At 42.7% G+C, this 16650-nt stretch overlaps 1 long non-coding RNA gene across 1 annotated transcript; it reads left to right on the top strand.

Annotated features, from left to right (window-relative positions):
• Window positions 1–460: 460 nt before the first annotated feature.
• LOC129630090 (uncharacterized) lies at window positions 461–6230 on the top strand. Its single transcript, XR_008703514.1, has 3 exons — window positions 461–797; window positions 1407–1562; window positions 5959–6230. It is a non-coding gene; the product is annotated as an uncharacterized LOC129630090 (long non-coding RNA).
• The last annotated feature ends 10420 nt before the right edge of the window (window positions 6231–16650 follow it).

Below are 16650 nucleotides of genomic sequence, written 5' to 3' on the forward strand. Positions count from 1 at the left end.
AATTGTCTTTTCTTCTTAACCCTTCTGCTCACGGTCTTCTCATCTGTAATTTGAGGCTAGTAGTAAGTATTTCAGGTCAGGAAGTCCCCTGGAGAAGGGATAGGCTACCCACTCCAGTCTTCTTGGGCTTCTCTGGTGGCTCATACAGTAAAGAATCTGCCCACAATGCGGGAAACCTGAGTTCTATCCCTGGGTTGGGAAGATCCCCTGGAGGAGGGCATGGCAACCCACTCCACTGTTCTTGCCTAGAGAATTCTCATGGACAGAGGAGCCTAGTGGGCTACAGTCCATGGGGTCGCACAGAGTCCGACACGACTGAGCGACTAAACACAGCACAGTATCTATTTCATGACATATTCTATGATGACTTAATGAAATGAGAATGCCTGATATAATAAGAATTCAATAACTTTTTGGATTTAAAAATATTGTATGTTATTTATCTTCTTCAGAAGATCTTGGAGAGGACTCAAAAATCATCTTACAATCCTATTTTTTATACTAAATCAGCCAAGTACACATTATTTCCTGAAGTCTTAAGCTATAACTGAATTTTTAATGAGCACAGAGAGAAAAAAATCTAAGACTATCTAAGCCCATGGTTTTTAAATTTCAGTGTGCATGTGAATCACCTGGGAAGCCTTGTTAAAATGCAGATTCCAATTCCAGGCTTGAGAGCCTGCATTTCTACTAAGCTCTCAGGAGACACCCAAGCTGCTGGTCAAGAGACCACACCTTGAGCAGCAAGGACCTGAACTCTTCTGGCCCCTCTAGTCACTGTTGTGACCTTGGACTAGGTATTTATCTCTCTGTGCCTCATTTATATCATCTGTAAAACAGCAATATTAGTATCTACTTCATAGGGCTGCTAGGAGTTTTAATGCACACAGGAGTCAATGCACAGAAGTCCATGCACACAGAGTACTTAGACCATTGTCCGTATAATCTATTATCACAGATTACTAGTGAGATAAACTAGTCAACTGCTGGCTAAAGGCCCAAAACAGGAAGTTATTTGTGATGCTAATACTTAGAGCTCACACACATATGCATTTTTAAGCTGCTAACTATTGGCCTTTTGTATCTTCCTATAAACCTGATCTAAATAATACCAAGGAAAGCAAGTTGCATTACAACAATGTTGTGGGACAATGGCAGGTTTTTAAAAAAATTAGTTAATTAATTTTACTGAAGCATTATTGATTTACAATGTTGCATAATATAGAATAGCAGATTTTGGGATTCTTCCTTAAGCCGCATCCCGTGATCTTGATTAGGAAAACAACCCGTCATTTTGTGGTCAGGAAGGATGGAAAGGTCGCCCTGCGGGCTCTGGGTGTAAAGTCTTTCTCTTTGTCTGTCTCCCTTGAGTCGTGCTTCCCTCCCCTTTATCCCCTCTCCTGCAGGAGGAAGCCTGCTGTGGCAGATGCTAGGGAATTGTGCTTCTCAGCAGGTGATAAGGGGTGAAGTGCCTGCTACGTTACTAGCCCCAGTTGCTAGCAGTTATCTCAGAAAAGGTGGAACCTTTCACAGCTCCTACTAAAAGGCTCTTTTGACTACAGGTATCATGTTTTTTTAATCACTCATTTATCTAACTTATTTATATTTGGTTGCACTGGGTCTCCATTGATTTGCTCAGGCTTTCTCCATGTGCGGCGAGCCAGGGCTAGTCTTGTTGGCGGTGCTCGGGCTTCTCATTGCAGTGGCCCCTCCTGTTGTGGAGTACAGGCTGTAGGTGCACGGGCTTAGTTGCTCCAGGGCATGTGGAATCTTCCTGGACCAGGGATCAAACCCATATCCCCTCCATTGGCAGGCGGATTCTTATCCACTGTGCCGCCAGGATAAGACGCCTCAGCCCCAGGTGTCACTTTAACAAAATTACACCCCAGGGAAGAGTCCCAGACAAGTAGAAGATTACCCACTCCTTGAAGAATAATGGTGCTTCTGGAGAAGGAAATGGCAAACCACTCCAGTATTCTTGCCTGGAGAATCCCCACAGAGAGCAGAACCTGGCTGGCAAAGAGTCGGACACGACTGAGCGACTTCACTTTCACTTTAAGAATAGCAGCGGTCTGAAAGTGACCTCGAAACACTTACAGTGGTCAAATCATTATTCTGAGGCAGCACTTTCTAAAATAAGGAAATAATTTCTGGAAGCTACAGAATTGCAGGCGAGGCAGTCATTTGAGAGGAGGAAGTTCTGTATCCAGGGTTGAACTGCACAGACCTAGCAAGGAGCTCCAGCACCCCATTTCCAAGCCGGGGCTGAGCAGGACTGACTTTCCCTGATGAGGACTTAGGAGCCTGAGGAAAGCTTCTGGAGGAGGAAAGGCGAGCTCGGGTTTATTTCCAAGCCTCATTCTTATTGTTCAAGGGACCTGCCTGGGAATGGAGGTGGGGGGACCAGAGGCAGAGCCAGGAACCCCAAGTGGGTCAGATGAGTGCAGCACCTCCTAGGTTTACTAGACAACGATGAACACTCACCGGCACACAACTGGGGGAGGGTGGGGGCCACTGAGGAACAGGGAGACTTGGTGACCCTGGAAATGGGAGCCACATCCACTTTCCATGAGCAATACTAAGACCTCCCTGCAGGAGACTCTGAACTAACCAGTTCCAGAGTTAGGGCACTTATTCTTGTAATGTAATGTGCAGAAGAATTTGTGAATGTAGAAAGCCCCAAATTCCGGGTTAGTTTTTTTGGGGGTTGGAACCTGCACTCAAACAAGCACATGGAGAGACTGTGACACAGGGGGTCACGTGGCACTCTGTGGGACACACATCGCCCCTCAGGCAGCAGGAACTACTGCTCCTCTGCCCCTGGAAGGTCACAGTTCCTCCAAGGCTGGAGGTCTAACTGGCCTCTAGTCAGAACGGAAGTCTCAGCTCACAACCACTGGTTTTTGACTTTTTTAAATGAAAAAATTTGTTTTACCCCAATGTTTGTTGCAGTGACTCAAAGGTAAAGAATGCCTGCAATGCAGGAGATATGGTTTCCATCTCTGGGTGGGGAAGATCCCTTGGAGAAGGATAAGGCAACCCACTCCAGTATGCTTGCCTGAAGAAATGCCATAAACAGGGGAGCCTGGTGGGCTACACGCCATGGGGTCATGAAAGAGTCAGACATGACTTATCAACTAAAAACAGCAATGTTCACTGCAGCACTACGGAAGCAACCTAGATGTTCCGTGTCCATCAATAGAGGAATGAATAAAAAAGTTGTGGTACATATATACAGTGGAATATTAGTCATAAAAAAGAATGAATTTGAGTCAGTGGTAGTGAGGTAGATGAAACTAAAACCTGTTATACAGAGTGAAATAGGTCAGAAAGAGAAAAACAAATATCGTATATTAACGCACGTATATATGGAATCTAGAAAAATAGTACTGATGAACCTATTTGTAGGGCAGGAATAAAGATGCAGACATGTGAACACACGGGGAAAGAAACGGTGGGGTGAATTGAGACAGTAGCATTGACATATATACACTGTCATGTGTAAAATAGCTAGCTAGTGGGAAGCCGCTGTATAGCACAGCGAGCTCAGTTCGGTGCTCTGTGATGACCTAGAAGGGTGGGACTGAGGGGAGTGGGAGCAATAGTCAAGAGGGAGGGGATGTATGTATACATAGAGCTGATTCATGTTGCTGTGCAGCAGAAATCACCAGAACATTGTAAGACAATTATCCTCTAATTGTGAATTTAAAAAATTATAGTTGATTTGCAATGTTGTGTTAGTTTCAGGTGTACAGTAAAGTTAATCAGTTATACATATGCATGCATGCTAAGTTGCTTCAGTTTTGTCCAACTCTTTGAGACCGCATGGACTGTAGCCCACCAGACTCCTCTGTCCATGAGATTCTCCAGGCAAGAATACCAGAGTGGATTGTCATGTCCTCCTCCAGAGGATCTTCCCATCCCAGGATCGAATCTGAGTCTCTTGCACTGGCAGGAGGATTCTTTACCACTAAGTCTCTTGGGAAGCTCCAGTTATATGTATCTATGTATTTATTCTCACATGCATGTTTTTTAAATGTAAAGATTTCTAAGTGTAATTTAAAGGCTCAATTTTTTTTAAAGATGGGAACATTTATATAGTTCAAATTAGTGTGTGTTATTTCATTCTGTAAATGATGATATAGAATGAAATATATCTTTCAGCCCAATGGATTCTGGCCATGATAACAGGATAATTAGGAATCTAAGTAGTCAAAACATGCAAACAAAGCTATCTGATGTTAAGATTAGTGAATAAATGCTAATGGCAATCAGGTCAGATAAATTCTTTGTTTATAGCAAGGAAACAATACCACACACATCTCTTTCTTTTACAGATTTCCAGACTCTTTCAAACTTCAATTCACAAGCTAAGTAGCCACCTTCTTTTCACAATGTGGAAGCAGAACAAAGTAGACATGCTAGTCATGTGGGCTAAGTAAAGATGTTTAAAAGCACACGCCTTTGATTTGACAATCCTCTAAACTGACAGGGTAGATCTCATTCATTTCCTTTCCTGGGATTGTGCAGCCACTTAGGACACGGGTCCCACCACCGGACCACACTCCCTCCGGGGACCTCCTAGAGGGCGAGTGGGTGCCTGGATGCACATGGCTCACACACATGCTTTCACAGTGGAAATGACCCGAGGACTGTCAGATCCTCTTGTTTGCAGGGATTAAAAAATAAGGTTTTCAGTTCCAGGTCACAGGGATTTTTTTTTTCTCCAATTCCAATGTCTTAGACTTCCTTGAGGGGCTTCCCAGATGGTGCCAATGGTAAAGAATCATGCCAGTGCAGGAGACCTAAGAGATGCGGGTTTGATCCCTGAGTCTGGAAGATCCCCTGAAGGAGGACCTGGCCACCCATTCCAGTATTCTTGTCTGTAGAATCCCATTGACAGAGAAGCCTAGTAGGCTACCTCCTTAGTCACAGAGTCGGACGTGACTGAAGCGACTTAGCACGCATGCACAGACTTCCTTGAAATGACCCCCCTACCCCTGCCCAAGTTATAGCTTATCATTGACCTTGGAATATACTTACTCAGAAAAGACTGAATGAGAACTTGCAGTAAATCCCCAACCCTGTCATAGGGGAAGTATTGTGGAAAGACCATCTGATGGTATGGATTTCTGACATGAGGACTATAAAATAGAAAGTTATTTACACTATGCTATATATTGGTCAAGAATCCCATCAATCATTGTTAAATGAACAGTTCCCACTGCTCCCCAACTAGAGGGCTTAGAGGAAGCAGCTTGTCCACAATCAATGCAGGAGATTGAAATCCTCTGCCTCTGTGATTTGGGGTTTGAGCACCTCTATTTGGCTTTCTTCAACTTAAGTCACACGGCCTTGGAGGATGGCTTTAGAAGATTTAGCCATGATTTTAAGCTGGACTATCTCTCAAACATGATCTCCAGATTTAGGTGAGAATTTGTCTAGTCATTTTTGTCTGATGATATAACAGGCAAAAACTATAGCTATAAACACTCACTTCATCACTGGGAATCACCTAAAGAAAAAAAAAAGCAGGGTGTCTTAGCTAAAATGTTTGGGAATTGAAACAGACATTTGAGGCTGAGATTGTGCCCAAAGGCTGAGATTGTACAAAAAATTAGGACCATGTGTTTAAGTAGACAGTTCAGAGTTTGCAGAAAGTGGGATAGAGTAGGTGAAAGACAAATGGAAAGGAAAAGACCCCCACCCCACCTGGCACAAAGGCAGAGGGTCTAAGCTAGAGAATACCTATTTTCTCACATCTTGACCAGAGGCAATTGAGAAGATAAAAGTGATTTGAATATAAGGCGGCTCCAAACTTCTGCCATGATGGTTCTTCTTGCTGTCTGCTCATCCTAAGGCATCACAAACAGTGGGGCCTTCTATCAACTCCCACCTTCATCCAATGACTGCTCTATCGTACCCGCCCCATCTCCCTCATCTTCCTCTCTTCTGTAGTTACGAAGAGATAGAGGAAGAATGAAGAACAAAACAAAAGCTGCACAGAGATCATCACAAACCTCTGGCCCTGAGCTGCTGCCGCACCCTGGCCAGCCTCCTCAACCCCAACACATTTACTTGTAGATGTGGATAGAATTCGTTATCCGAATTTTGCACAAAGCAGGGTGGTGAATTGCTGGTGCTGTCAGGGCACCAAGCAAGAGTTCCTTCCTGTGTAGGCTATTACTGCCTTCCTCCCTGGCACTCAGGAAGATGAACAGGACCAGGCTCTGCCACAGAGTTCACTGGGTAGATGCACACCTCTGCTCTGAGGACATCTCGCTCAGTTCCAGATGTGTGTGTGCACCGGCCTCTGCCTCTGTCTCATCTGGGGCTGCTGTTTCTCTTAACTAGAGACCACGTGTTTTCTATGTTTGTGGTCCTATTTCTGTTTTGTTAACAAGTTCAGCTGAATCTTTTTTTTTCAGATCCCACATATAAGTGGTATCATAAGATTTGTCTCTGTCTGACTTCATTTAGTATGAAAATCTCAGGTCCATGCAAATGATATTTCATTCCTTATGACTAATATTCCATTATATATATATGTACATATAGGCTTCTGTGATAGCTCAATTGTTAAAGAATCTGCCTGAGACCTCGGTTTGATTCCTGGGTCAGAAGAGCCACTGGAGAAGGGAAAGGCTACCCACTCCAGTATTCTGGTCTGGAAAATTTCATGGACTATATAGTCCATGGGGTCAAAAAGAGTGGGACACGACTGAGCAAATTTCACTTCATATATATGTATACCACATTTTCTTTATAGGGAACATGGGGAGAGGGATAAATTAGGAGGTTGGGATTAACATGTACACATGACTATATATAAACTGGATAACCAAGAAGGACCTACTATTTAGCACAGGGACCTATACTCAATATTTTATAATAATCTATTAGGGAAAAGAACCTGTAAAAGAATGTATGTATGTATCTGAATCACTATGTTGTACAATTGAAACTAACATGATACTGTAAATCAACTGTACTTCAATAAAAAGGTAATAATTTTTTAAAAAGTTATTTATGAAAATATAGGAAAAGAGGATTGTTAGACATGACACCAAAAGCACAACCCATGAGAGAAAACACTACTGTGTTGGACTTTGGAAATTTAAAAACTTTTGCACTGCAAAGATACCGTTGAGAGAAAAACATAAAATAAAATAGACCACTTGTACCAGATCATCTAATTAGTTCATCATAAACACAAGCAGAAGATCCTGAGTCTATCCTAAATTGTTTCCAGTAACCCAAGGTGGCCTCAAATGTTACAAAAGGGGCAAGAACATTCTGGGCTGTCACACTTGCTAGTTGTTCAGTCACTCATTTGTGTCCAACACTTTGCAACCCAATGGACTGCAGCACACCAGGCTTCCCTGTCCTTCACCATCTCCCAGAGCATGCTCAAACTCATTGAGTTGGTGATGCCATCCAACCATCTCGTCCTCTGTCATCCCCTTCTCCTCCTGCCTTCAATCTTTCCCAGCATCAGTCTTTTCCAATGAGTTGGCTCTTTGCATCAGGTGGCCAAAGTATTGGAGCTTCAGCTTCAGCATCAGTCCTTCCAATGAATATTCAAGATTGATTGCCTTTAGGATTGACTGGTTTGATCTCCTTGCTGTCCAAGGGACTCTCAAGAATCTTCCCCAGCACTACAGTTCAAAAGCATCAATTCTTTGGTGCTCAGCTTATGGTCCATCTCTCACATCCATACATATCTACTAGAAAAACCAGAGGCACTTGCTTAGAGGCAAAAAGTAATAATAAGATCTTTTTTTCCCCTTGCTCTCAATGATCAGTTGTCCATGTATTTGACCCGTCTCTATCCGCAATAGGAATGTCCTACCTAACATTAGGTTTGGGTAAGTAAGGTCTTCCTTAGTGGCTCAGATGGTAAAGAATCTGCCTGCAGTACAGGAGACCTGGGTTCAATCACTGGGTTGGGAAGATCCCCTAGAGAAGGAAATGACAACCCACTCCAGTATTCTGGCTTGGAGAATTCCATGGACAGAGGAGCCTGGGGGCCTACAGTCCACGGGGTCACAAACAGTCACACACGACTGAGGGGCTAACACTTTCACACTTTCAAGTTGTAAAGTGCAAACAAGGACAGCATAATCCATTAGCTATTCTGAACTCGCCACAACCTAAACAATCTGGGTTTGTGCCTTGTAATTTAGGGAAACTGGAACTACATTTCCCAGAACCTCCTTCTCCACAGTTTTAATCAGGAAGCTGTTTGGTGTGAGATCAGAAGCTGGAAGAAAAGCCGTCAACAATATGTCTGGGCCACCAGGTGCAGCTGTGGCCACTGACCTTGGCTCACCTTCCATGCCTCCTTCATTCTCACTGACTCCTGGGCCAGGTGGTGTTTAGCCTCCAATCTGGGGTTCAGCTGATCTTTGTGGGTTCCAGTTTATCCTGCAACATGAGAGCCCACTTTAAGTGGAGAGGTGCATCCCTAAAGTGCACCTGGATGCAGTAGCCAGCATCCTGGATTTTCACAACTAACTCCTGTGCTCACCCCATGCTCGTTCCATCTTGCCTCCCTGTGTCTTACTGCCTCAAGACTCTATGTTCACCATTTTCAAACCCACATTGACTTGACCACTTCCTCTGATCTACTGCTTGTCTTCCAGCATCTGAGTCACTTTCTTGACCATGCATGGTGTCTGTATTACAGGCAGAGTCTTTCCTGTGGAGCTGGGGGACCAGGACTCCTGGGACTCACCTTCTTTATGGTTTCGGCTTCAGAGGATAAGGAGACAGGACATGGCCTTAGCACCAAGGGCAGCCTAATGTAGAGCACGGTTTCAAAAACATTTCTGAAAGGAAGGCGAGAAGGTACTGATGAACTGACAAGTCCTTGAGAAGTATACAGTCTGGCATTTTCCTTTATTACATTATTCTGACACTAACTTACACGTTGGACCAATTGTTCTACTATCTAGAGAGTCATTCTGCATGCCTTTGAAATCCCTAAGTGGGGTCAATAATTATCTCAGTATAAAAGGACAAGGCAGAGGGAACACATCAGTTACTTCTTTGTGCTCGATTTTTTTAAAAAAGTACTTATTTGACTGCATTGGTCTTAGTTGCAGCATGCAGGATCTTCGTTGTGGCACACAGACTCTCTAGCTGTGGCGTGGGGACCCCAGAGCATATGGAATCTGAGTTTCCTGACCAGGGGTTGAACCCATGTCCCCTGTATTACAAGGCAGATTCTTAACCACTGGACCACTAGGGAAATCCTGTCTGTGCTCGCTTTGCGGGGAGTAGATGTATGTTTGTGGAAAGCATAGAAGTCCTCTGAGGTGTCGCCTATGTCTTTCTTATCCAAAATGTCTCTACCTCTCCTTTCTCTATGGTTTCTGTGGTCACTAATTGAACATTGCCGAGACCAGCATCAGAAATAGATTTCAGACAGAGTTTCCACCTGCTCCCTTCAGTCTACATTCTGCTCACCCAGCACCTCAAACCTTTCCAGGGAGGTGGTTATGTTTGTTCATGCTCCTTTGGAGGGGAGAGATTTGCTTTTTAGTGGAAATGGAAAATTAAGGTACTGCATATGCATTGCGGGCAGCCACAGGAGGGAATCATACAAGTTCAAAGGCAATGCATTTATCCTTCTCTTTTTACCAGTCGCCCAGCTGCTGCTCACCCAGCATCTCCTTGTGGGGGTGGGGGGTAATTTCTCTTGTAAAAATGAGAAATTGAGACCCCAGCAGGATTCCCCACTCTAACATTTTTAACTGACAAGCAAGCATGAAGTAACTAGGTTGCAATTACAAGGGGTTACCAGAGAAATGGTGGGAAAATGAGACAGAAAAGATGACAATCTAGAAAGTCTCCCTAACAAAAAAGGAAAAGGAAAAAAGAAGCAATAGCAGAATGAATCTTCTTCCTTCTCCTGTTAACTAGAAAATTGGAAACTAGAAAAAGACCTGTCATTTTTAAATTATTGCATTTTCCCCAATAGTAATTAATATGAAAAAGTAACACCCTATGGTGCAAAGGCACTGTTATTTTGTAATTTCAATGCTGCAGTAGTTCAGTTCAGTTCAGTTCAGTCGCTCAGTCGTGTCCGACTCTTTGCAACCCCAAGAATCACAGCACGCCAGGCCTCCCTGTCCATCACCATCTCCCAGAGTTCACTCAAACTCACGTCCATCAAGTCGGTGACGCCATCCAGCCATCTCATCCTCTGTCGTCCCCTTCTCCTCCTACCCCCAATCCCTCCCAGCCTCAGAGTCTTTTCCAATGAGTCAACTCTTCTCATGAGGTGGCCAAAGGACTGGAGTTTCAGCTTTAGCATCATTCCTTCCAAAGAAATCCCAGGGCTGATCTCCTTCAGAATGGACTCGTTGGATCTCCGTGCAGTCCAAGGGACTCTCAAGAGTCTTCTCCAACACCACAGTTGGAAAGCATCAATTCTTCGGGGCTCAGCTTTCTTCACAGTCCAACTCTCACATCCATACATGACCACTGGAAAAACCATAGCAGTAGTAAGCAGTTTAAATAAAGGGCAGCTAACTGGTCCACCTCATGCAAAGAGTTGACTCATTGAAAAAGACTCTGAGGCTGGGAGGGATTGGGGGCAGGAGGAGAAGGGGACGACAGAGGATGAGATGGCTGGATGGCATCACTGACTCAATGGACGTGAGTTTGAGTGAACTCCGGGAGCTGGTGATGGACAGGGAGGCCTGGCGTGCTGCAATTCATGGGGTTGCAAAGAGTCGGAGATGACTGAGCGACTACTCTGAACTGAACTGAACTGGTCCCTGGTTATTGATTTGATTTCTTCATCTGCTGTAAGGCCTAGCCAGCATTGGCAGAGGGTGGAAAATTCCAAGGTGGCTCTCTATGAACCTATTCATGTCGTAGTGGTCTGGTTAATGGAGATAGTTGGCAGTGATGCTGGGAATCTGTTTTACATTCCATTTCTCCTACACAGGTCACAGGAACATTGAATGGATTCCCATCCTCACATTTCATCATGTATTTGATTGTATATTAATTTTTTAATATTTTGGCTATGCAGCATAGCATGTAGGATCTTAATTCCCCAACCACGGATTGATCCTGTGCCCCCTGCATTGTAAGCGTGGAGTCTTAATCACTGGGCCACTGAGGAAGTCCCATACTTATATTTTAAAGTTACAAATTCTAATTTTTCAGACTTGTGTGTTGACTTCATCAACCTGTCCAAATTCTGCTCAAGACCCACATTTCCCCTGACAGAAGCTGCATTCCTTTTCAGGTGGGACTCAAATGCAGCCGCATCTCAGATTGGGATTTAAACCCACAATCCCTGATTTAGGAGGGGATTTGAATCCACTTTGTTTTGATTGAAACCACTTGCCTAGTGTCAGGACTTTTGTCCTGACGAAAGCTCAGTTTCTTTGGCCTTGATGCACAAATAATTCATCTTGAGGCAAAGCAATAGGCAAAGAGCGAGTTTATTAGTACAGGATGCTTGTGAGAGATACAAGCAGGCAGGCAAAGGAGCGCAGCCTCGAGAACACAGAGGGCTACACTTTTATAATCAAGGAAAAAGTGGACGTTGAGAGGACCACTTTCTTCCTCATTTTTGGGTAAATGTCAAGGCTTACATCATTAGTTTCTCCTTTGACCCTATACTGTCCAATGGGGATCTTCATCAGTTCAGTTCAGTCACTCAGTCATGTCCGACTCTTTGCGACCCCATGAGTCGCAGCACGACAGGGCTCCCTGTCCATTACCAACTCCCGGAGTTCACTCAGACTCACGTCCATCGAGTCGGTGATGCCATCCTGTCGTCCCCTTCTCCTGCCGCCAATCCCTCCCAGCATCAGAGTCTTTTCCAATGAGTCAACTCTTTGCATCAGGTGGCCAAAGTACTGGAGTTTCAGCTTTAGCTTCATTCCTTCCAAAGAACACCCAGGGCTGATCTCCTTCAGAATGGACTGGTTGGATCTCCTTGCAGTCCAAGGGAATCTCAAGCGTCTTCTCCAACACCACAGTTCAAAAGCATCAATTCTTCTGCGCTCAGCCTTCTTCACAGTCCAACTCTCACATCCATACATGACCAATGGAAAAACCATAGCCTTGACTAGATGGACCTTTGTTGGCAAAGTAATGTCTCTGCTTTTGAATATGCTATCCAGGTTGATCATAAGTTTCCTTCCAAGGAGTAAGCGCCTTTTAATTTCATGGCTACAATCACCATCTGCAGTGATTTTGGAGCCCCCCCAAATAAAGTCTGACACTGTTTCCACTGTTTCCCCATCTATTTCCCATGAAGTGATGGAACCAGATGCCATGATCTTCATTTTCTGAATGTTGAGCTTTAAGCCAACTTTTTCACTCTCCACTTTCACTTTCATCAAGAGGCTTTTTAGTTGTTCTTCATTTTCTGCCATAAGGGTGGGGTCATTGCATATCTGAGGTTATTGATATTTCTCCCAGCAATCTTGATTCCAGCTTGTGTTTCTTCCAGCCCAGTGTTTCTCATGATGTACTCTACATATAAGTTAAAGAAGCAGGGTGACCATATACAGCCTTGACGTACTCCTTTTCCTATTTGGAACCAGTCTGTTGTTCCATGTCCAGCTCTAACTGTTGCTTCCTGACCTGCATACAGATCTCTCAAGAGGCAGGTCAGGTGGTCTGGTATTCCCATCTCTGTCAGAATTTTCCACAGTTTCTTGTGATCCACACAGTCAGAGGCTTCGGCATAGTCAATAAAGCAGAAATAGATGTTTTTCTGGAACTCTCTTGCTTTTTCCATGATGCAGCGGATGTTGGCAATTTGATCTCTGGTTCCTCTGCCTTTTCTAAAACCAGCTTGAAAATCTGGAAGTTCACAGTTCACGTATTGCTGAAGCCTGGCTTGGAGAATTTTGAGCATTACTTTACTAGCCTGTGAGATGAGTGCAATTGTGCGGTAGTTTGAGCATTCTTTGGCATTGCCTTTCTTTGGGATTGGAATGAAAACTGACCTTTTCCAGTCCTGAGGCCACTGCTGAGTTTTCCAAATTTGCTGGCATATTGAGTGCAGCACTTTCATAGCATCATCTTTCAGGATTTGAAATAGTTCAACTGGAATTCCATCACCTATGCTAGCTTTGTTCCTAGTGATGCTTTCTAAGGCCTACTTGACTTCACATTCCAGGATGTCTGGCACTAGGTGAGTGATCACACCATCGTGATTATCTTGGTTGTGAAGATTTTTTTTGTATAGTTCTTCTGTGTATTCTTGCCACCTCTTTTTAATATCTTCTGTTTCTGTTAAATCCATACCATTTCTGTCCTTTATCAGATCTTCATGGCACTATTTAAATCATATATATATTAGCAAAAGAGTGGTACTGTATAATAAAATATGATAATTCATCTTAAGTTTCAGTATAATGTCCCCTTTCACTTAGTTTCTTTCCCCTTTGACCTGTATTCCTATCTTGGCTATATGCAGAAATGCTACTCTTCAAGGACTATTAACTCTCTGACTTCATGTAACAAGATTCAGAACCCGAATCTATTGTCTTGTGTTTTAACTATCAGGCTTTGTGGCCTGATTGTTCCTGGTGCTTGGATGCACCTTCCTTCAGGGTAGAGTAGATTGTTGCTAGGTTACTGGGTTCTTTCCTTGAGTGGTCATCAGCTTAACAGTCTCCTAAATTCCCTTAAAATTCCCTTTCTGTCTTTAATCTCCTAGTGTAATTTCTACACTAATTATCCTGCTCTCTCCCTGTCTTGACTACTTCTCACTGCTCCTGCCCACCTCTGAATTTTCCCCTCACTGCAGGGCAGCGTCACCCAGCTTCACGCTTTCTTCAGTGGCTACCACTCCTTGCTTAGATTATCAGCTCTCTGAGGGCTAGACCAAATCTTAACCTTTTCCTTAGCCTCATTGGACAACATTGGACTGCACATGTAGTAAGTAGTCACTATAATTTTTAAACATTCATCAGTCTAATCACATAAAGTGCTAGGTTTTAATCTTTTGTCAACATCATAATATATATTATTCACATTTATATATAAATTACAATGCAAAACATCACAAAAAGCTGAATTTCTTTGTTCCAACTCTTTTCTTTCTAATAGATTATTTTTCTTCCCTCGATCTAGCAAAACTTGGAAATTTTGTACTACAGTATCTGCAAAGACTTTAAGACAGATACCCAGAAGCCATACCAGTATTCCTGGCTTTGACTTTATTAAAGGGACTAAGTAGTACTGAAATCTCATTTCTTTGTTGTTGTTGTTTGTTTTTATTTTAATTTATTTTTAATTGGATGATAATTGCTTTACATTATTTGTTGGTTTCTGCCATATATCAACTCATTTCTAAATGCCTTGCTATGCTTGAAAAAGATTCTTTCTAAATGGAAAATTTTCAGCTGTATTTTAAAAACTGCACTATTCCAATAAGAATATGATACTATTTCAAGATGTGCTGATCTGGAGTCCATACTTGAGCTGGTTTGCATGAGACATTGGATTTCTCCCTTCCTTCAGTAAGGGAATTCTTCCTGTAACCTGCATTTCACACATTTATTCATTCAGTTCACAAATATCTACTGTATGTCAGAAAACAGACATTCTCTACATTTGTATATTGGTTGAGGAAGGGAAAGCGACCAAGGGCAAAACAAGGCTGGGACTTTCCAATTTTGCTAGAGTCAGCTCACATAAAAAAATATTGCTAAATTATTTACATTCTTGTAGAGCTTTGGAAGTCCCCAAAATGATTTTCCCATAATTCAGTAAATAGATAATTTTATTACTGTCCCTGTGATGCAGACACATAAGAAAAATTAAGTCGCAATTCATACTAAAAATTTAGGAGGTTCTGCAGCGAGGTTGACATAGCCATCCTCTACATTTGAAAGGACAATGTAGAAACCAGTGTAAACAAATAATTAGATCATTGGTTGTTGGACTGAAGGCGCATCATGGCAACATAGGAAGTGTACTTGTTTCAGTGTGTTTCAGGACAAAGACTCACCAAGAGTAAGTGCCATTTAGTGTCACACGCTAAAGCATGAATGTTTAAGAGTACTCTTCTCATTTTTTATTTAAAAAATGGTGGTAAAATGAACAAACGTAAAATGGTACACTTAAAAATATTTAAAAACATGAAATGGTAAATACCTAAAAATGTACAGTTCTGCAGCATTAAGTACATTTACATGGTTGTACAATCATCACCCAGTTTCCCCCACAGTCATTCTCTCTCATCAGGAAGCTTCCATAAGCCTCTTATCCTTATCCATCAAAGGGCAGACAGAATGAAAATGACAATCATAGAAAACTAACCAGTCTAATCACATGGATCACAGCCTTGTCTAACTCGAAGAAACTATGAGCCATATAGGGCCACCCAAGACAGCCGGGTCATGATGGAGAATTCTGACAAAATGTGGTCCACTGGAGAAGGGAGTGCAAACCATTTCAGTATTCTTGCCTTTGAGAAGCCCATGGACAGTATGAAAAGGCAATAAGATAGGACACTGAAAGATGAACTCCCCAGGTCAGTAGGTGCCCAATATGCTATTGGAGAAGAGTGGAGAAATAACTCCAGAAAGAATGAAGAGATGGAGCCAAAGGGAAAACAATTCCCGGTTGTGGATGTGACTGGTGATGGAAGCAAGGTTTGATGCTGTAAAGAGCAATATTGCATAGGAACCTGGAATGTTAGGTCCACGAATCAAGGTAAATTAGAAGTGGTCAAACAGGAGATGGCAAGAGCAAACATCAACATTTTAGGAATCAGCGAACTAAAATGGACTGAAATGGGCGAATTTAACTCAGATGACCATTATATCTACTACTGTGGGCAAGAATCCCTTAGAAGAAATGGAGTAGCCATTATAATCAACAAAAGAGTCCAAAATGCAGTACTTGGGTGCAATCTCAAAAATGACAGAATGATCTCTGTTTGTTTCCAAGGCAAACCATTCACTATCACAGTAATCCAAGTCTATGCCCCAACCAGTAAATGCTGAAGAAGCTGAAATTGAATGGTTCTATAAAGACCTACAAAACCTTCTAGAACTAACACCCAAAAAAGATATCCTTTTCATCATAGGGGACTGGAATGCAAAAGTAGGAAGTCAAGAGATACCTGGCGTAACACAAATTTGGCATTGCAGTACAAAATGAAGTAGGGCAAAGGCTAACAGAGTTTTTCCAAGAGAATGTACTGGTCATAGTAACACCTTCTTCACCAACAACACAAGAGAAGTCTCTACACATGGACATCACCAAATGGTTGATATCAAAATCAGACTGATTATATTCTTTGCAGCTAAAGATGGAGAAGCTCTATACAGTCAACAAAAACAAGACCAGGAGCTGACTGTGGCTCTGATCATGAACTCCTTATTGCCAAATTCAGACTTAAATTGAAGAAAGAAGGGAAAACCACTAGACCATTCAGGTATGACTTAAATCTCTTACGATTATACAGTGGAAGTGAGAAACAGAATCAAGGGATTAGATCTGATAGACAGAGTGCCTGATGAACTATGGACGGAGATTTGTGACATTGTATAGGAGGGCAGGGATCAAGACCATCCCCAAGAAAAAGAAATGCAAAAAAGCAAAATGGTTGTCTGAGGAAGCCTTACAAAAAGCTGAGAAAAGAAGAGAAGCTAA

The sequence above is a fragment of the Bubalus kerabau genome, chromosome 16 (genome assembly GCF_029407905.1).
Source record: "Bubalus kerabau isolate K-KA32 ecotype Philippines breed swamp buffalo chromosome 16, PCC_UOA_SB_1v2, whole genome shotgun sequence".
In the NCBI taxonomy this organism is placed as follows: Eukaryota; Metazoa; Chordata; class Mammalia; order Artiodactyla; family Bovidae; genus Bubalus; species Bubalus kerabau.